The sequence below is a fragment of the Delphinapterus leucas genome, chromosome 8 (genome assembly GCF_059928025.1).
Source record: "Delphinapterus leucas isolate spDelLeu-1000000601 "Yukka" chromosome 8, BTC_Dleu_Yukka2, whole genome shotgun sequence".
In the NCBI taxonomy this organism is placed as follows: domain Eukaryota; kingdom Metazoa; phylum Chordata; class Mammalia; order Artiodactyla; family Monodontidae; genus Delphinapterus; species Delphinapterus leucas.
In genome coordinates this window covers 82102603-82124731 of record NC_143136.1, presented here as the reverse complement: position 1 = coordinate 82124731, position 22129 = coordinate 82102603, and the positions used below count along the sequence as shown (strand labels likewise).

Sequence of the window (22129 nt, the reverse complement as noted above, 5' to 3'; positions counted from 1 at the left end):
CATCTCTTTTTGGTGACTCATAATCTAAAGCCTCTTGGTTCAAACTTTTACAGAATAAAACTTCAGTCAACTATTTAAGTAGTCACCTGGCTCCAGAGTAGGGAAGATCAGTTTGGCATCCTCTTTTAAAAAATTGTGAACAAATCTATCCATTTGAAGCCCTACCTTATTATACTCTTCTATCCAGAAATACAATTCCTTAGCTTTTCTGAAGTTCTGTGATAAAACTGCCTTCTCTCTCTCTCTCTCTTCCCCTCCCTTCCTCCCCTGCTTCCTGCCTACCTCCTTCTCTTTCTCCCTTACCTTTCTCACCCTTTGGGTTATTTTTAATTAATTCAGTTTCCAGTTTCAAAAAGTATATTGATACCTTCTATCTGTTTTGTCTCCTTTTTTTTTCTTATAGTATTATAATTTAAAATGTATATATACATTTACTATCTTTTAAATGGTGTTTCAGGAAGGAGTAGAAAGGAACATATGTTTAATCCACTATGTTTAACTAAAAAACTCATTTTATAATATTATGGCCACCCATTCAAGAACATGCCTCCATTTATTTAAGTCATAGTTTAAATATACTAATTAAGTTTAATGGTTGTCTTCATAGAGATTAAATGCAGCTCTTATTAAATTACATTCTAAATAATGCAGTTTTTCCTCGTTATTTGGAATGAAGTCTCTTCTTCCTTTCTATTTTCTACCTAGTTGTAACTTGATGATATTACTTTAGCATGTTTAACTTACATCTGGAAAAATTACTACTCATTAATGCTATAATTTCTGCACTGATTCTTTTAGATTTCATAGTGTACATTTCATCAAAATAATATCTTACCTCTTCCTATGTTATATTAATTCCTTATGTTTCTTTTTCTTTTGTTTTACATATGTAAAATATATTCAAAACCACTTTGAATAATATTGGTAATAATTAATATCCTTATTTTTATTCCTGAGTTTGGAGGGAGTACTTCTAGTAGAGTTCTATTTGATATAATATTGACTTTTGTTTTGAAATGTCATTATTTTTAAATGTATTTTGGAACAGGCTTAAAAACTGAACAGGCATGTTCAAAGAGCATAGGAGCTAGCTTTAAGGGGGCTCCCTCTGAACATATTTGAGACAATTATGTCCCAAATCAAAAAAATAATGATAGAAATGGATTGTAACACACTGAATTAAAAATAATAATCTGTAAGTCCACACTGACACATAAAAGAAATTAGAGAGAAGAATGGATGAAGGGAAAGTGCCTTTTTACAGAATGCCAGCTAACAAATGTAGAAAGGATAAAAGAAATGGAAAATCACTTTCCTTTACAACGATTGTAATAATTAAGGCAGCAGTCACCAGTTGATGCTAAAATTATTGGGTAAAAAGACTGCTTGGAAACAGGATATTCACATGGTCTCCAAGTATCACCTCACAGGTCACTTATTAATTAGAATATTACCTATAAAATGGAGAAATCTGGCAGCTACCATCTTAACCATACGATTAAACTTCAAAACACCAATAAAGGACAGTGTGGCATCATGTGCCTCCTAATGTGTTGCACCTCAGAAGGAAAAGATGCACCTTTGTTATAGTCCTGCCAATAATGTTTAACCTAAATCTATTCATGAGGAATTAACCAGACAGATTCAAATCGAGAAATAGTCTGAGAAACAAGTGATCTAGACTTCCAAAATGTCAGTGATGTGAAAAACTAGACAAGATTGGAGAATTGCTCTAGATGAAAGGAGAATGAAGATTGACTGGATCATAATTTGAAAAAAACAAAACAAAACAGTAAAACCAACAAAAGGCAAATGGCTTGGGAGACTAATGGTAAAATAGAAATATGGATTATAAATTATATCATATTATCAATGTAGTGTCCTGAATGTGATAATTATATTATCACAATTGTGTAGAGAGTATCATTATTCTTGGGTGATACATACTGAAGAGTATACATCAATCAAGTGCTGCAGTGTGTACAAGTAACTCTCAAATAGTTCAGCAAAAAAAAAAGTGTATGTATAGATACAGATATGCAGACACACAAGCACATACCCATAAAGGGGGGAGGGCAAATGTGGCAAGTGGTTAAAAATATGTTAAACTAGGTGGAAGTTATTAGGTGTTCTCTGGAGGTACTATTATTGGAACTTTCCTTAAGTTTGCAAGTTTTCAGAGATCTTGGAAAAGTGAAATATATTTTTGTAACTTTGATGTATAGTGTCACAGAATTTAAATTTAGCTATTCTATATCTACAACTATATCTCTTTAGTAGTAAAAGAGAACAATTTGTTTCTCTAACAATTTGTTTTGATTCATTTTTTTTCAGCCTATATAAGAAATTGTGTGTGTGTGTGTGTGTGTGAGTATGTGTACACATACTCATTTGTGAGAACCTTTAATGTCTCTACTGAAATCCTGTTCTCCAAGGAATCTCCTCAGCATGTATATTTTTTATTGGAGGTTCTGCTCTGTCATAAATATCCTGAACTAAAATGCTCTTTCTTTCTTTAAAAAACTATACCATTTATTAGCTTCTCTTGAATTGTTTTTCTAAACTGGCCTAGCAAACCTTTACACCAAATACTTTCTACTGGGTGCAAAATGAATGTCTTTATGAATTTTTCACACATTTCAAAATAAAAAAAAGCATGAGGAATTATCACATGAGCCTCTTTGTAGTTCGTGGTCTCTAATACTTAATAAAAAGAGTCTAAAGTGCTATTTCTTCTCTTAAAAATTTACAATTTTTAAATGCTTATCATTGAGTCATTATCTACTTTGCCACCCAATTATACTGATTTGTATTTAAATCTAATCCCCATGATAATTCTGTTTATGGCTTGTCTATCTCATTTTGTCTATTATTATAGTGCTGAACTTGGAATTTTAAAAATTCTTTCAGTTAGACTCAGAAATCCTTGGAGGCCCAGCTCTGCCTCTGACTAGCTCTAAAATTCAGGTATCTGTTTGGTAATCTAAAAGTTTTATTAGACCAGATATGTAGAAAACAATCACCAATATTACTTCTACTCTAGCATACAATGAGTTGGACCCTCTATTGTATGGCATCTGCAGCTGTGCATTTTCAAACCATAGCTAAAAAGCTTCCTGGTTTTATCACATTCTCTCCATCTGTAATACCTCAGGTGAGGTTGGGGTTGGTTGAGAAATAGGTGGTATGACTTTAGAGCATCTTCTTAATTCTCATAATAGTTCTTTCAATGATTGATGCTTCCCTTTTGCACATAAAGTTTAACTCTTAAAAAATAGGTACATTGTATTTCATCTGCTGGGAATATTACCTTGTGGAAAACTTTCTGATTTATAGTAACTACTCTCAAACTTGCACTATTGATATTTTTGGCATTTACTGTTAACAGCTTCCAATCTCTAATTAAAATGTTGTTGACATCCCCAGTTTTGTTAGAGGATAGAGGAACTTAAAAAGACATGCGTGGAGGACCCATTCACTACTTTCCGTGTTGCAGTGGAATGTGAGTAACCTAAGTACACCTTATTCTGTTGTGACAGCCAATTTTTAGCATGGAAGAGGCTGCTAGGAAAAGTAGGACAAGATGGTGAACTGGGTTAATAAATGATCATCACTTTGCTTTTGTACCCCATTTTTCCCCTCTCTATGAATAATCTGAAGATGACTATATACCATATGGTAAATATAACACAGAACACAATTTTGATTCTTTTCAATTTTTTCAACTACTAATTTTGTTATTACAAGTGTAATATTTTTTCTTTTAGAAAATATAGAAGAGGAAAATTAAAATCACATGTAATTACACCATCCAGAGATAATCACTTTGGTGCTTACCCTCCCAGATCTTTCTCTTTAGGGATTTCTAGTTTTGAAATGAGTTCATGTTGTATATGCCACTTTGTTACTTGAATTTTGTCATTAACAATATACTGTGGACCTCTTTCCAGGTTATTTAATTTTTTCTGCACTATTATTTTATATGGCTGTATAATATTGTGTAGTTGTTCCATGACTTATTTAAACAGCTTCCTGTGATTGATTTAAATTTTTTATTATACTAGCGCTCTGATGATACTGATGAAATAAATCTGTGGTCACAATTTCTTTTGAATGAAAAATCTAGCTATTGCTAGATCAAAGAGGATTGAAATTTTAAAATTTTTGATACATGTTGCTCAACTACTTTTTTTTAAAGTACTCTATCCTGAAATAGCTTAATGGAATTTTTAGAGAAAACCAATAAGGAACATGGCTGACTTAAATACTATGAGTACTCTAGATAATCTCTTAGCAAGCTATAAAATTGTTGGTTAATTGTTTAGAGGTGAGAATAAGTGAGTTATTACCTACTGTCATTAGGAATAACATATCAGAAATTTCCAGTATAAATTGAAGGTAATACCTATGTAACAGCATAAGACATTTTACCAATATATAAAACCTATGAGCTTATATAGGAAATGATTTGTTAAATGTAGTTTTCCCTTCTTTTTTTTCCAAAAGGGGGATGTTTTTACTAATTATTGTAAATAATAAAAATAACATGAGATCATACTCTAATTCTGTTTTGCAAGTTGATTTTTAAAAATCTACCAACATATTACTAAAATATTCCCATATTGCTACATAGATTTACCTTACTGTTTTTAATTCCTGCATATTACATGGTATGGTGGATATGCTATATGTTAGTAAATAAATTCCTTGTTGATAATTATTTAGATTATTTACTTTTTTCTCAGTTATAAATAGTGAGTGCACTTATTGTCTTGTACAGACATCTGTGTACTTATTATTCCATTAAATACACCTGTAGCAGTGACATTGTTACTGGTAGAAAACAGTGATAAAACTCTGAGTTCTGGTATTAGAGCTTGAATCCCAGCCTCCATCATTGACATGCTGTGTAACTTTGGCAAGCTAATTGACCTTACTATAATACTGATCTGAAATTAGAAGACACTTTGTAGAATTGTTGAGAATTCTATAGCCTCTCCTTAATAACGAAATTCATGTAAGGCAGATGCTATGTACCTATTGCATCTGGTACATAATAAGTGCTAAAATATCCGTATTGTTATATAAATTTTCTTCTTTAGTGAATTTTCTAGTCATTTCTTTTGTTTGTTTTTCTCTTGGATAGTTTCTTTTTTATTAAGTTTGTGGGAGAATTTTTTATATTAAGAATATTTACTTGTCCCTTTTGTAAGTTATAAATATGTTTCCCCAATTTATCATATCTACATTTTGGTTTAGTCAAGTGTGTCAATCTTTTCTTTTATGATTTCTGGTCTTTGTGTCATGCTAAGAAAGGAAATCTCTACTGCAAGATTATGAAATTATCATCCTGTATTCTATCCTAGAGATCTTTTTATTTTCTACATTTAAGTATTTACCTCTTTTGTATGTGTGTGTGGCTAGTACAGCTCCTTCTCAGCTCCCTTGTATATCCCCCCAAGGGATATATTGGAAATGCTAGGGTCCTTTTTAGGTTATCACCATGATTGAGAAAGGACTACTGGTGGTATTCAGTGGTCAGGAGCCAGGGATGTCTGCCACACTCCTTTAGTGCACAGAACTTCCCTTAACAAAGAATTCCTGAGTCCTACTTGACTTTGAAATGCCTTGCCAGACCTCTGAATCTTACCATTGCTTTCTGCCAACAGCAAACATCTGAAAACTAAACATCTAAGAATTAAAAATAAAAATAACAGTGGATTTAATCGATTGCTTCTCAGGTTGAGTTTAAAAATAACACCTGAATATGTAGAGAAAATCTGAATTCCATGGACCAGGGGGAGTATGTAGAATAGTACAACCTTTTTTGGTTTTGTTTTATTATTGATTGCTCCTTTTCCGTGGGAGTTTATTCTTGTTTTATTGCCACAATACCCCTCAAATGTAACTGAAAACAAAATTAGAAAATTTCAGTCACCTCTCTTGTTTCTTGCATTGTTTCTCTTCATTGGGTGCCATTTGCACAGCTTGTTCACATTGCTCTTCTCTTTTGAGCTGCTGATTTTTCTCTTATGTCCAGTAATTTCTATTTGTGTAGATAGATCTCCATTAATAGTATTGTTGTCTCTCTTGGGCTTCTTCAGCACATCGATAGGTCTGGCTGCAGGGTTTCCCTGGCTGGGAAATAGGAATTTTTATTACTGAATATGATCAACTTGTAGAATAGAGGTTCAGTCCTTTTCCATAAATTACAGTGGTCAAATAAGTCATGCCTTGTTATTTTATACCTTTTTGTATAATATAGATAAGATAACATAGTTTGAGTTTTTAGCCTTCTGGTAGTGAAAGTTTAAGAATACTACCTAAAAGAGTTGAAAAAATATATATAGCTTACAAAAAAATTACAAATAATTTTCCATAAACATCATTTCTCTTACTGTTTTTTTAAGTAATTACCCACAAGAGAAGCTGGGGGAAAAAAGGCATTTCTACAACGTGAAAACATCTTTGGAGATTATGATGAAAAGGTACATGGCTATAGCATCTACAGAATTTCAATAACAGTTCTTAAATAGATTTCTTATGGCTATTTATTCTCTACTTTTTCAATTAAAAAATGGAGTTTCTGTGAAGGGCAACCATTATCCCCATTTTGTTGATGTAGAAATTAAGGCACAGAGAATCTAAATAACTTGTTCAAGGTCTCATAGCTAGGAAAAAAAATAGTCATACAGATTGAATTAAAAATTCATGCTTATAGCATGCTGCATCTTTAGTTAAAAGAGAATTTGGGTTCTGCTCCAGGACACAGGAAAAAACTGTTTGAGACCTGGGAAGTCTTTACATAAAGCATAAAACACTACAAAACATCTTGTCCTGCTTATTACTAAAGCAGGCATTACCATTATTCCACCATACCCCTCAAAGAATGGTCACCACTGAATACCCAGCACTTATCACAGTGCTGCCATAATCAGTACTCAGTAAATATTCACAAAAGATGAGTGAACCTATGTAATGTCCCCAGGGACTGACTAAAACAATGGGTGACAAAGTCTCATTCTACCAAATAAGTTAGTTTCAAAAAATGTGCCCCCAATTACAGGAATGAATTAATTTGCTGTATTAAATTATTGTTATAAATCAATTGTATTTTCAAGAAAAACTATTAAAAGTTAATCATTTTAGCTTTACAGTCATTAATATTAAACCATTATATCTGATAATAGTTTAATAGTAGAACTGTTCTAGCTTGGTGTTGGTCAAAATAGGCAGCACATGACAAAGAGGATTTTAACCTTTTCTCTTTCACAAAGGGGGCATCTCCCCAGGTCACCTAAGGTAGGTTTCACTCACAAGTAATTTATATAAGGTAAAAATATGATATTTAAGTTATTTTAACAGTTTTATTGAGCTGTAACTTATACCAAATATCGATAATTCACCCACTAAAAGTGTATGATTCAGTGATTTTTTAATACATTCATAGAATAGTGCAATAATCAACACAATCAATTTTTAGAGTATTTTAATTACCCCCAAAAAACCCCATGTACCCATTAGTGGTCACTCCCTATTCTCCCCACCCTCCAGCTCTAAGAAATCACTAATTTACTCGTTTTTTTCCTATGGATTTGCTTATGCTGGACACTTCATACAAACAGAATCATATAATATGTGGTCTTTTGTGACTTGCTTCTCCCGTGTAACATAATGCTTGCCTATGTTACGGTATGTATCCTAATTCCTTTTCATTGATGATGAATAGTATTTCAGTATGTGGTTATAACATTTTGTTTATCCATCTATCAATTGATGGACATTTGGGTTGTCCCCTATTAGGTACATGATTTACAGATATTTTCTCCCATTCTGTGGGTTGTCTTTTCACTTTCTTGATGGTATTCTTTATAACACAGAAGTTCCTAATATTGGTGAAGTCTAACTTTATTTTTCTTTTATTGCTTGTGTTTTTGGTGTCGTATCTAAAGAAGGCTTTGCCTGTCCCAAGGTCGCAAACACTTATTCCTATCTTTTCTTTTAAAGTTTTATAATATATCTCTTACAGCAAACTATGTGACCCATTTAAAGTTAATGTTTGTGTATGATATAAGGAAGTGGTCCACTTTTTTCTTTTTCATATGGATATTTGATTACACCCAGCATTGTTTGTTGAAAAGACTATTATTTCACCATTGAATGGTCTTAGAATCCTTGTCAAAAACCAGTTGACCGTAAATGTAAGGATTTATTTCTTGACTCTTGGATCTGTTCCATTAATCTACACCTGTATTCTTGTGCCATTATCACATTGTTTTCATTTTGTGAAGTGTCGGTTCTCTACTTTGTTATTCTTTTTCAAGATTATTTTGGTTATTCTTGCATTTCCATTTGAAATCCTAATCAGCTTGTCAGTTCTGCAGAATTTGATAGATTATTTGATAGTGATTGCATTTATTCTGTAGACAATTTCAGGAATATTACTGTTACTGTCTTAATAATGGTAAGTCTTCTGATTCAGAAGTATGCCATATTCTTCAACTTATTTAGGTTTTCTTTAATATCTTAATATTTTGTAGTTTTAAAAATTTAAAGCTTAAGTCTTATACTTTTTAGAAGTTTATTTCTAAGTATTTTCTTTTCAGGCTCTTGTAAATAGAATTTTTTTCTTAATTTCACTTTCAGATTATTCATTGCTAGTGTATTGATGTACAGCTGACTTTTGTATATTGGTCTTTTATCCTGGTGTCTTACTGAACTCACTTATTCTAGTAGTTTCTATGGTGGATTCCTTAGGATTTTCTGCATATTAAAAAAATCATGTCCTCTGTAAATAAAGATCAGTTTACTTTTTCCTTTGAAATCTGGCTGTCCTTTCTTTTTGTTTTTTTTTCTCCTTTTTCTTGCCTAATTGCCCTACCTAGAAACTCTAGTACCATATTGTATACAAGGGGCAAAAGACTTGTTCCTGATTTGGAGAGAAAGCATGCAGTCTCTCATCATTAAGTATGATGATAGCTGTGGGTTTTTCATGATGCCCTGTATCAAGTTGAGGCAGTTCCCTTCTGTTTCTGGTTTGTTTGGGGCAATGTTTAAATTGTTGAATTAAAAATACTCAGTACTCCATTTTTACATTGGATTTAACATTTTGTATTTTAGAATTTACATCATATAAAGACTGCAGTAACTAAAATATCCTTCAGTTATATTATCAGCTCTTCTACTTTTTATTAAACAGTGTTTCTTCTTTCCAGTTTTGTGAACTTGAGCAACTTTAACTTCTGTGCACCTGAGTTTCCTCATCTGTAAAACTGGGTTTCACTGATTTCATTACCTACCTTATAGAGCTTTTTAAAGACTAGACTATTTACAAGTAAAGCATTTAGAAAAGCTGATGTCCCCATTGTAAGCAATAATATATCTCAGTTCTTATTAAAGGTATGCATAGTTAATGCCTGAATTAATCCCAATATATTTTTTCACATGTACAGCTTGTTTAGAAGAGATTTCTTTAAGAAAATAACATTTCTTTCAGAGCTTTATTTCAATCTCGTTGTTGTTTACAATAATACATATCTCTAATAGTAGAAGAATATTCAAGCAAGCTTGTCTAAGACTTCATATCTAGCACCTATAAAATTAGGCAATGTAAGACTCAGAAACCCTTGTTCAATATTTGGAAAGTTTTTAAGTTAGTTTGGTTTATTTTTATGCCTTACCTTTTCTGTCAGACGACCTTGGTTCTTCAGTCATGTTTCTTTTACAAAACCATGTACTATGTCTAAAAAAACTTGAGAGGCATCTTCCTGGTTTTGATATTTAGTTATTTACCTAAGCTACTTCCTTAGAGAACATGAATGAACAGCTGTGAAAAGCAAGACATCTTGCCATGACGGACTAGATTCATTAAGGACATCCTAATTTTTTTTTAACATCTTTATTGGAGTATATTTGCTTTACAATGGTTTGCTAGTTTCTGCTGTATAACAGAGTGAATCAGCTATACATATACGTACATCCCCATATCTCCTCCCTCTTGCATCTCCCTCCCACCCTCCCTATCCCACCTCTCTAGGTGGACACAAAGCATCAGGCTGATCTCCCTGTGCTGTGTGGCTGCTTCCCACTACCTATCTATTTTACATTTGGTAGTGTATATCTGTCCATGCCACTCTCTCACTTCATCCCAGCTTACCCTTCCCCCTCACCGTGTCCTCAAGTCCATTCTCTATGTCTGCATCTTTATTCCTGTCCTGCCCCTAAGTTCTTCAGAACCATTTTTTTTTATTGCATATATATGTGTTAGCATACGGTATTTGTTAATCTCTTTCTGACTTACTTCACTCTGTAAGACAGTCTCTAGGTCCATCCACCTCACTACAAATAACTCAATTTCGTTTCTTTTTATGGCTGAGTAATATTCCATTGTATATATGTGCCATTCATCTGTCGATGGACACTTAGGTTGATTCCATGTCCTGGCTATTGTAAACAGAGCTGCAGTGAACATTGTGGTACATGACTCTTTTTGAATTATGGTTTTCTCAGGGTATATGCCCAGTAGTGGGATTGCTGGGTCATATGGTAGTTCTATTTTTAGTTTTTTGAGGAACCTCCATACTGTTCTCCATAGTGGCTGTATCAATTTACATTCCCACCAACAGTGCAAGAGGGTTCCCTTTTCTCCACACCCTCTCCATCATATATTGTTTCTAGATTTTTTTGGTGATGGCCTTTCTGACTGGTGTGAGGTGATACCTCATTGTAGTTTTGATTTGCATTTCTCTAATGATTAGTGATGTTGAGCATCCTTTCATGTGTTGGCAATCTGTATATCTTCTTTGGAGAAATGTCGACTTAGGTCTTCTGCCCATTTTTGGATTGGGTTGTTTTTTTGATATTGAGCTGCATGAGCTGCTTGTATATTTTGGAGATTAATCATTTGTCAGTTGCTTCATTTGCAAATATTTTTCTCCCATTCTGAGAGTTGTCTTTTAGTCGTGTTTATGGTTTCCTTTGCTGTGCAAAAGCTTTTAAGTTTCATTAGGTCCCATTTGTTTATTTTTGTTTTTATTTCCATTTCTCTAGGAGGTGGGTCCAAAAGGATCTTGCTGCTATGGAGTGTTCTGCCTATGTTTTCCTCAAGAGTGTTATAGTGTCTGCCCTTACGTTTAGGTCTTTAATCCATTTTGAGTTTGTCTTTGTGTATGGTGTTAGGTAGTGTTCTAATTTCATTCTTTTACATGTAGCTGTCCAGTTTTCCCAGCACCACTTATTGAAGAGGCTGTCTTTTCTCCATTGTATATTCTTGCCTCCTATATCAAAGATAAGGTGACCATATGTGTGTGGGTTTATCTCTGGTCTTTCTATCCTGTTCCACTGATCTATATTTCTGCTTTTGTGCCAGTACCATACTGTCTGATTACTGTAGCTTTGTAGTATAGTCTGAAGTCAGGGAGCCTGATTCGTACAGCTCCATTTTTCTTTCTCAGGGTTGCTTTGGCTATTTGGGGTCTTTTGTGTTTCCATACAAATTGTGAAATTTTTTGTTCTAGTTCTGTGAAGAATGCCACTGGTAGTTTGATAGGGATTGCATTGAATCTGTAGATTGCTCTGGGTAGTAGAGTCATTTTCACAATGTTGATTCTTCCAATGCAAGAACAAGGTATATCTCTCCATCTGTATCATCTTTAATTTCTTTCATCAGTGTCTTACAGTTTTCTGCATACAGGTCTTTTGTCTCCTTAGGTAGGTTTATTCCTAGATATTTTATTCTTTTTGTTGCAGTGGTAAATGGGAGTGTTTCCTTAATTTCTCTTTCAGATTTTTCATCATTAGTGTATAGGAATGCAAGAGATTTCTTGCATTAATTTTGTATCCTGCTACTTTACCAAATTCATTGATTAGCTCTAGTAGTTTTCTGGTAGCATTTTTAGGATTCTCTATGTATAGGATCATGTCATCTGCAGACAGTGACAGTTTTACTTCTTCTTTGCCGATTTGGATTCCTTTTATTTCTTTTCCATCTCTGTCTGCTGTGACTAAGGCTTCCAAAACTATGTTGAATAATAGTGGTGAGAGTGGGCAACCTTGTCTTTTTCCTGATCTTAGAGGAAATGGTTTCTGTTTTTCACCACTGAGAACGATGTTGGCTGTGGATTTGTCATATAAGGGACATCCTAAAATTTAAAGAACTAAGTTTCTAAGCTTTTTATATCAGAGTAAAAAAAAAATCATTTTCTTTTCTGAGAAGTCCTTTGATGGAAATTGAAAGAAAGGAGACAGGTATAATGTTTTCTTATTTCCTGTTATTATGAGTTAGACATACAGATCTAAGAAGTTTCCAAATGAAATTCTTTGCATTTCTTTAGAGTCAACTATGAAAGCATCTGTTTCAACATGTGAATTTCCTTACCTTACGAACAATCAACATATGATTTACTCTCATCTTTTAAAATTTGAATAGCAACTTAAATTGTTCTTTTAGCTATCTAGAGAAATTCCAAAATTAACGGACCTCCCCACTTTTGATATGAAGTAAATTTTAGCACAAGCAACCATTTGAGTACAACTCCTAATACAGAGATAAAGTAATATAAAAACTCAGAGCACTGAAAAGAGTTCTCATGAAGTACTTGTATTAAAGCACTTTACTTTCTCTTTAGACCCTCAATAACATTTTTTTTTTGCTGTACGCGGGCCTCTCACCATTGTGGCCTCTCCCGTTGCGGAGCACAGGCTCCGGACACGCAGGCTCAGCAGCCATGGCTCACAGGCCCAGCCACTCCGCGGCATGTGGGATCTTCCCGGACCAGGGCACGAACCCGTGTCCCTTGCATTGGCAGGCGTGCTCTCAACCACTGCGCCACCAGGGAAGCCCAACATTATTAAATCTTAACATCATTTTCTAGCTGTCCAGTACAAAAAAGATTAGAAGTAATACCTGAATGTAGAGATGTGTAAAAGTATTTGGATGGAAGAGATACAACCTTTATTTAAAGAGGAATCTGGGCTTCCCTGGTGGCGCAGTGGTTGAGAGTCCGCCAGCCGATGCAGGGGACACGGGTTCGTGACCCGGTCCGGGAGGATCCCACATGCCATGGAGTGACTAGGCCCGTGAGCCATGGCCACTGAGCCTGCGCATCCGGAGCCTGTGCTCCGCAACGGGAGAGACCACAACAGTGAGAGGCCTGTGTACCGCAATAAATAAATAAATAAATAAATAAATAAATAAAGAGGAATCTAAAAAAATGAGAGACAGTAATATTATGACAGTGTATCATAATAGATGGACTGAAGTCATCAAATAGAGTTAAAATCATTCTATATCTTTCTACTTAGCAAGGTAGGAATGTGTATGATATATTTTCGAATGCTTTTCTTCAAAAGTCGTTAAATTTTTTTAAAGTTTGACATCTAAGGAGGTAAATATCCGCTCCTTAGAAAATTATGTCAAACATTTCATTTCCTAAAAATTGCATAAATGATATATTTTATTTTCTTAACTTTTCCTTAGGATGGCTTGATGAAAATAGCATATACCTTTTCCTATTTATTAGGTTGACTGTTTTGTCTGTAATAGTAAACTATGCTATGTTAGCCTCAAAATGTCAAATAAATGGTGGGTAATTATGTTAATGCAGTGGATATGAAAGCAGCTTTTGTAAACTCTAAAGTGTTATATAGAGTTCATTCTTGGCCATTTTTATCGCCTTTAAGGCTGTCCCTTAAAGAAGAAGGATAGGTGAATATTAGAGGCCATATGTGAGCCAAATGACTTGGCCAAAGGTAGGGTAAACTAAGGGTAGACAGATGGAGGTGGGCAATGGTGAGTTGGGTAGAGAGTAGTGATTGCTAAGAATATGCAACTTTGTGGTCTCATCAAGTGCTGTTCTTCTCCTTAGCTTTTACCTCCAATCCTAATTTTTTTTAAAGTCTTTCTCCTGTTTATCACATATATAGGCACATAAAAAGTGCTTATTAAAAATTTGTGGAAATATTAGAAACTGAGGAGTTTGAGCTTTATAGTGTGGGAAGCTTTTCAGATTAGCACTATTAACTGAATAGACTTTCTACATTTTAGGAAAATGACTTTAATGTGAATTATCATGGGGAGATTAGAAACAGGGAACTCAGAAAGCCCTTATGGGTTGGCCAAAGAGTTCATTCGGGTTATTCTGTGACAGCTTACAGAAAAACCAGAATGAACTTTTTAGCTAACCCAGTATAATCCAAATGAGAGATGTATGCAAGTTATGGGACTTAGAAAGGGAGAGAATGTTAGAAACAATGTTGGTATAAATTCAACATTGTTTATTAATTACTGACTGGTGACTGCCTATGTTGGGGACCTTGTAACCTTGTAAAAAGGATAGGAATCACAGGTGTTTCTGAGGTTTCTAGAATGAAAGTTTAATTCATTAAGCAAGATATGGAGCAATTATCAAAGTAGGATTGAGAATGAATAAGGTGGGTTGTGTTTTGAATATGTTCATTGAGTGTTGACTGTGTGATATCCACTTAGAAAAGTCCCTCAGACAACTGGTAATAAACTATTTCCAACTTTATTTATCTATTATTCACATGTGAGAAGTGAGACCTAAGGAACCTAATAGATATGAGCTGACACCATTAAATAGGTAAAGTCTCCAAAGGAGGTATCTGTACAGGAAGAAGACTGATGAGAACTGAAACGTGGGGGAACAATAACAAAATTGGGCCGTAGAAGGGGAACCAGTGAAGGATATTGGATAGAACACTAAAGCTAGAACTCAAAAGAGTGAAGTATCCAACAAGACAAAGGATAGATCACTTAAACTATGGAAGTTAAAACAAATGTTAATAGTGATTTTTCTAAGAAATGTTAATTTTAAGAGTAATATGTTATTTTTTTTAATTACTGAAAGAGTTTTAAAAGGTAGAAAGTGAAAAATTAATGCCCCTCTCCCTACCGTGTTCTTCCCTAGAGTATTAAATTTTTAATTTCTCCTGCATCTTTCTAATCATTTTTCTTGCATATGCAAGCATTACTGTATTCCTACCGTCTGAAATGCAAATTTTTTCACATTTTAACATTTCTGAAATTAGGATGTATCTTACAGTAGATATATATGTTAAATTTAATGACTTTTTTTCCAGAAAGACTGATATTAAATGAATACCATCTGAAAGTCTAGGAATAGAATTAATATAAAATGTAAGTGAATAAAAAATAAAAGTACGTGTATATTTATAATATATAAAATCAAGAAAATGTAGTTATCTAAGTAAAAGAAATATATATGTATGTAAAAATACATTAAATGATATACAATAAAATACATATAAGTATAAACATGTTTAATATACAGGTGGAACTAGGAAGATATTGATTTAGAAATGCTTTTTAACTTTGAGATGTTTTTGACATACAAAAATTCATATATATACATAATTTCATATTTCATCAATTCTAAGAGGTACTTTTTTCTTACTTTAAGGTCTCTGAATCCAGGTTATATTTTACCATTTCTAGCATCTTAGACTCAAAAATACAGTGATTAAGTCTTTCTCTTGGCTGCATATTATTCCATGGTATGAGTCTTTCATAATTTTCTAACCAGTCCCTTATTTACAAATTAGGGGTTTTTGTTATTGTTCATTATGATTTTGGGTTTTCATTTTGCTTTTAGCTTTTTATTATTACCAAAGATGACTTAATTAACATTCTTTTTCTACTTTAAATGTTGTGTTTATTTCATTTTATATAAATGCCTATAAGCTATATTGCTAATTTATATACATTAAAATGGAATAGTGGTTAACTTCTTAGTTTTTGCCTTTTCTCTTTTCTTCTTTTTATTTATTTTTATTAATTGGTATTGGAGTATAGCTGCGTTACAATGTTGTGTTAGTTTCTGCTGTACAGAGAAATGAATCAGTTATATGAATACATGTATCCACTCTTTTTAAGATTTCCTTCCCATCTAGGTCACCACAGAGCACTGAGTAGTTCCCTGTGCTATGCAGTAGGTTCTCATCAGTTATGTATTTTATATATAGTAGTGTATATATGTCAATCCCAATCTCCCAATTCATCCCACCCCCCACTTCCCCCCTTGGTAACCATAAGTTTGTTTTGTACATCTGTGACTCTATTTCTGCTTTGCAAATAAGTTCATCTGTACCATTTTTCTAGATTCCACACATAAGCAATATTATACGATGTTTGTCTTTCTCTTTCTGACTTAATTCACTCTGTATGACAATCTCTGTGTCCATTCACTTCACTACAAATAACTCAACTTCGTTTCTTTTTATGGCTGAGTAATATCCCATTGCATATATGTGCCACATCTTCTTTATCCATTCATCTGTCAGTGGACACTTAGGTTGCTTCCATGCCCTGGCTATTGTAAATAGAGCTGCAGTGAACATTGTAGTACATGACTCTTTTTGAGTTATAGTTTTCTCAGGGTATATGCCCAGTAGTGGGATTGCTGGGTCATATGGTACTTCTATTTTTAGTTTTTTAAGGAATCTCCATACTGTTCTCCATAGTGACTGTACCAATTTACATTCCCACCAACAGTGTAAGAGGGATCCCTTTTCTTCACACCCTCTCCAGCATTTATTGTTTGTAGATTTTTTGATGATGGCCATTCTGACTGATGTGAGGGATACCTCATTGTAGTTTTGATTTTTATTTCTCTAAGAATTAGCCATGTTGAGTATCTTTTCATGTGTTTTTGGTCATCTGTATGTCTTTGGAGAAATATCTATTTATGTATTTCTCCCATTTTTTGATTGGGTTTTTTGGTTTTATCTGATATTGAGCTGCATGAGCTGTTTATATATTTTGGAGATTAATCCCTTGTCAGTTGCTTCATTAGCAAATATTTTCTCCCACTCTGAGGGTTGTTTTTTCATTTTGTTTATGGTTTCCTTTGTTGTGCAAAAGCTTTTACATTTAATTAGGTCCCATTTGTTTACTTTTGTTTTTATTTTCATTACTCTAGGCTGTGGAGGTTTTTGCCTTTTTCTGATTCAGTTTCCATATTCTAATCTAGGCCTTTCTAAAAAAGTAAATGTGATTATGACAATTATGTAATATAGTATATAAATTCTTATGATATTCCCTCCACTTGAAATACCCTACCCAAATTTTTGTTTGCCCATGAAGAATTCAGGACTTAGCCTTGCTGTCATCTCAGAAAACTATCTTCAACCTCAAGGGTGTCTCCAGCATTGCTCGATAGCCCCCTATGCTTAACTCCTTTCAACATTTATCATAATTGTACTGCAGGTGCCTTATTTATTTTTCTGTCTCTTGTATTCGGCTTCCTTAAGATCTGGGACTGTGTAGCTAGCATAAGGAGTAGTTGCCACTTGATAGGTCAGTAAATATTGAAGGAATGAATAATGCTGTGATTGTTTTTAAAGTGTTTCCAAATGTTTTTAAAATATTGGCTATGAAAAGTTTTTGTTATGCTGAAAAGGAAAGTAAAAAGAGAAATTTACAAAGCTGTATGACTAGCTTAGAAGGAAATGAAAAATATGTTAGTATTACAAGTACATGCTTTTTTTCTGGTTTTAGCCATCTTAAGAGGAAGCAGTAACTAAAATAAAAATGTGTTCAAGAGATCTGTTATCTACCAGCCAAGGCATTGAGAATTACGGGTCAAGAAGTAGGTACCTTTACAAAGGAAAAATTACTAAAGGCTTTGGATAAAGAACTATAACTTTAGTCTTTAGATGGCTAAATATTACCTTCCATATGTGTTCTTGTTATATTTCACTATATATACTGAGTGCTTACTCCTAAATGCTTCCTTCCCATACTTTACACATACACCAAAGGGAAAAAACAAACAAAGCAATCCTTTGTGCTTACGTTTCTCAGACTGATGTATGAATTACAGCTTTAAGAGGAGGGCTCTAACCTGGGCTATGTTAATAATAGGAACAATGATAATACCATTTTTTTTCCCTAACTGTTTATACTGAAATAGAAGTTGACAATCTCTTATCCAACATAACTACATGATGGATAGTAGTCACATGTACAGCACATTCCTTACTCAGCAAAGCATATCAGAAATTGCTGAATGCAATTTACAGTTGAACAATAGTATTAAATATTCCTTAAAGTAAAAATAAATTTAAAATTTTTTGCAAGTTTCAGTACTTAATTATTAATAATTAATTACTGTGACACTTTAGTTGAGAAACTGTACTTTAAAAACCACGTCTACATGTATTTCTTTACATGCATATAATACAGTATGTATATTATTGACCCTTACAATAGACCTGTATTTTGGGTAGTAAAGGTCCTGGTATCCTGAAGGCCAATTACAAACACTTGTCTGTCCAAAGTCACATGTTAATTAGGATTGGAGGAGAAACTAAGTCCCAAGTTTCTTCCTTCATGGGCCTGTCCTTTTTCCGTCATACCACATAGCCATGTATGGACTGAAAACGACAATCAGCACAAAAATGTAGTGTATAAATTTTCATATACAGACACACTCAGATATACACATTCATGTATATGCGTGTATTGCTAGTGAGTCAGTCTTTAAATATCTGAAAACTGTTTTACCAACAGCAAATATCTGAAGCTTCACTTCCACCTCTCTCTTAGAAAAACCTTAAAGTTAATAGGTTTCATGTGTATGAAGTGTTTGCACTTATCCTTATTTAGTATACCAGCACAATTCCTGTTTCTTTAAAAAAAAAAAAAAAAGTCTGGCATCTAATTGAATGCTCCTATCAGCACTATTGTAAAATTTGATGCAAAGTTTTGATCTTGTAAGAGTTGAAGCTTTAACTCTATTTTTTTAGGCTATCAATTTCAGACTACTTTTTGTCATTTTATAATGATCTCCAAAATGCCTTTATCTATCCAATCCCAATTTTGAAGATATTACAGTTCAGGAGAATTAAAAGCAGCAAAGAACTGTCAGCAGTCCTGAACAAGAAAACACAAGCTATGGCTGAGGGAAACTTAAGGAACTTCCTAACCAAAATAGTGACTCAGATCATAGTGTTACGTCTTAAAAGATAGGCTCAGTGGAAATACGGCTGACGCATTGTACAAAGAAAGTTGTCACTGAATTGAAAGTATCACTGATCATTAAGAAAAAGGAATATTTTGTTGGTAATAAGTTTTAAGAGCTTGGCAATTGATGAAAATATTGAAATTTGGGGGAAGAACTCATTAGTTCTGTATCTCCATAGCTTTTTTGTGGCTATACGCTATAAAAATTGATAATTCAGACATTAAGTATACTTTACTAAATAATTGACAAGACAAATGTAGAATTTGGTATTAATATTTAATTTATTATTAAATAATACAGGACTTAAATTCTTTTTACTTTATGTACTAACTTCCATCTATAGAATACTTAAACATAATTTAATAGCCTTCTGAAATTTGGACTACCTACCTCCCTGACACTTTCAAAAAGTTTTAATTTCCTGTTGTTTAAATGTATGTGATTCAAATAGTTTTCAAATTAAAGAAATTTTGTGACATCACAGAGATTTTGGTGGCTTCTGTAGGCTTTGAAATAATTGTTATGGATGGAGCAGTCTTTGCTCCATGGATCTACAAGCAAAGTCTCTGAACACTTATGGACATAATAGTTTCAAAGCCCATGCATTATTTTCTAAAAGAGAGAACTATAACCATTCTAACTATTTTGGAAAAAAAAATGTTAGTATACTATTTTAAGAAAATGTTAATATAAGTTTTAGGTAAATTGGTTAAATAAAGTTCATCTTCTGGTTTTTCTGACAGCTCTCAACTCTTCCTACATAGTAGTATGTTAGAAACACTGTAGTTCTAGAAGTTGACACAGTATAGCAAATGCCGCTAGAATATCATCTTTTAGTGATAAACTAGGTCAATGAAACCATGCAAATTTATTTTCAATATATTGCTTCCTATAACCGGTATTTCTGTTTGTTACCATACAAACATCTAGAAATAAGCGTGTAGAAAATTTTCATCAAAATTCATCAAATTTGAAACGTTTGTTTGAGATTGTCTAACTTAAAATATAAGCTGTGTGATATAAACAAAATTTACTCTGGGAACTGAGGAGCCTACCTCATAGACCAGTTAAGTTATCATACCAAAGAAGTTCTTGTGACTCCTGGTCAGGAGAGACAGGGATGTGTATTAACACACTGTACAAGGAGAAAACAGTGGTGTTAAATACAAGTGTCCAAACAAACGTCCAAAGGATGGACCTGCCAAATTGCAGACCTTGATTTGCTATCCAGCTTTTTCTCATATAGCATACTCCAGAGTGAGTAGCAGCAAGGATTTACTCACTTAATGATCGTTAGTGATTCTCCTGGGCAAGGTTGAGGAGACCAGAAAATATGTAATAAATTTTAGAAAGCTCGCCAAAAGTGATTAGAGTCAAAATAGTTTGGGCAGTTATTAAGTGAAGCTTCACCTACCTGAAAACTGCATTCATCCATAACATCTTATTTCCTCATAGTAAGAGATGAATGAGAAATTCTTAGTCATAAAATGTGGTATAGAGACCATTCAAAGGACTTATTTTGTTCCTATTTTTAAAGAGGATTTATGGGTCAAGTTATACTATCAACTAATTACAGTAATCACTTGTCCATGTTCAAAAATAGAAATTAATTAGAGCTTATTAGGTGAAAAGACTATTGATTTTGCTGTCTTTAAGAACATTAGACTCTAAGCTTTTATAGTTTAGAGACTATCTGTTGGTCATCTTTATACTATGAACATCTAGATACCCTGTTTGACATATAACGAGTAAATCTTTAAGGAAGGAATGAAAGAATAGCCTTCATATGTATGTAAGATAGAAAATCTACTTTTATTTTTTTTTATTTTTTTATTTTTTGGCTGCATTGGGTCTTTGTTGCTGCATGCAGGCTTTCTCTAGTTGTGGCGAGCAAGGGCTACTCTTTGTTGAGGTGCATGGGCTTCTCATTGTGGTGGCTTCTCTTGTTGCAGAGCACAGCCTCTAGGCGCGTGGGCTTCAGTAGTTGCAGCACGCAGGCCCTAGAGTGCACGGGCTTCAATAGTTGTGGCACGTGGCTCAGTAGTTGTGGTGCACGGGCTCTAGGGCATGCGGGCTTCAGTAGTTGTGGCACGCAGGCTCAGTAGCTGTGGCTCACAGGCTCTAGAGCACAGGCTCAGTAGTTCTGGCACATGGGCTTAGCTGCTTCACAGCATATGGGATCTTCCCGGACCAGGGATCGAACCCATGTCCCCTGCATTGGCAGGCAGACTCTTAACCACTGCGCCACCAGGGAAGTCCCAGAAAATCAATTTTGTCTTAGTTATAAGGGTATTTTATTTCTAACATAGCTTCCACTTGTAGCTGTTTATATTAGACGTGAGTTTCTTAGAAATGGAGGTTCTCATGCTTCGGCCCCACATTTTCTAATTCAGTAGATCTGGGATAAGCCTGAGGAATCCACATTTTATTAATAAGCACTGTGGATGATTATTTTCCAGGTACTAAATGAACCATGCTGAGAGATACTGCACCCAAACCCATACCCAGTTCATACCTGAACTGCCACAGCCATTCTCTTTTCTTTTTCCAATTTGTATCAAACTTTACCTTTCTTTTTTTAAGTATAATATTGATTTTTTTTTTACCTCAGTTCCCTGTAATATTGTATTTAACAAAATGTGGATCCTGGACCACCAGCATCAACATCGGCTGGGTGATTTAATAAAGTATTCCCAGGAGAAATTGTTTATCAGTCATGTTCATAGTTGTTAGAACATAAAATCTAATTCTGACCAGCATCTAGCACAGTGCCTGGCTCCTAAAATAGCCACACAATATCTGTTGAGTGAATAGATAGAAGAGAGGAAGGATGTTGGAAGGATTAAAAGATCTGCTTGTTTTTCTATTTCCCAACCTGCAGTTGTTTAGGGGTTTGTTTTTTTTTTTTAATGGAATGAGGGGCATATCAGGCAGAGGTAGGCATGCTTGCAGTAGCCAACTAATGAGAAATAGGAAAATGTTAGAAAAGATTTAAGAAGTCAAAAAGTATGGTCACCTGGGTCCTATTACAATAAGGGCAAATAGCACTACTCTCATTGACAGCTAAGGTCACCGCTATAATTAATTACAGCACAGTCACTGAATTTTTTTAACCAGAAGAGATT

At 33.9% G+C, this 22129-nt stretch overlaps 1 protein-coding gene across 11 annotated transcripts in view; it reads left to right on the top strand.

Moving 5' to 3' along the window:
* MBD5 (methyl-CpG binding domain protein 5) overlaps positions 1-22129 on the top strand; it is a 413679-nt gene that overhangs the window by 77325 nt on the left and 314225 nt on the right. The window contains exon 4 of one of the 11 annotated variants that reach the window (XM_089916838.1): positions 3427-3502. The exons of the other annotated variants lie outside the window; for them this stretch is intronic. The gene's annotated coding sequence lies outside the window, so the exon portion shown is untranslated. The remainder of the gene's footprint in view (positions 1-3426; positions 3503-22129) is intronic. 11 annotated transcript variants of the gene reach the window in all.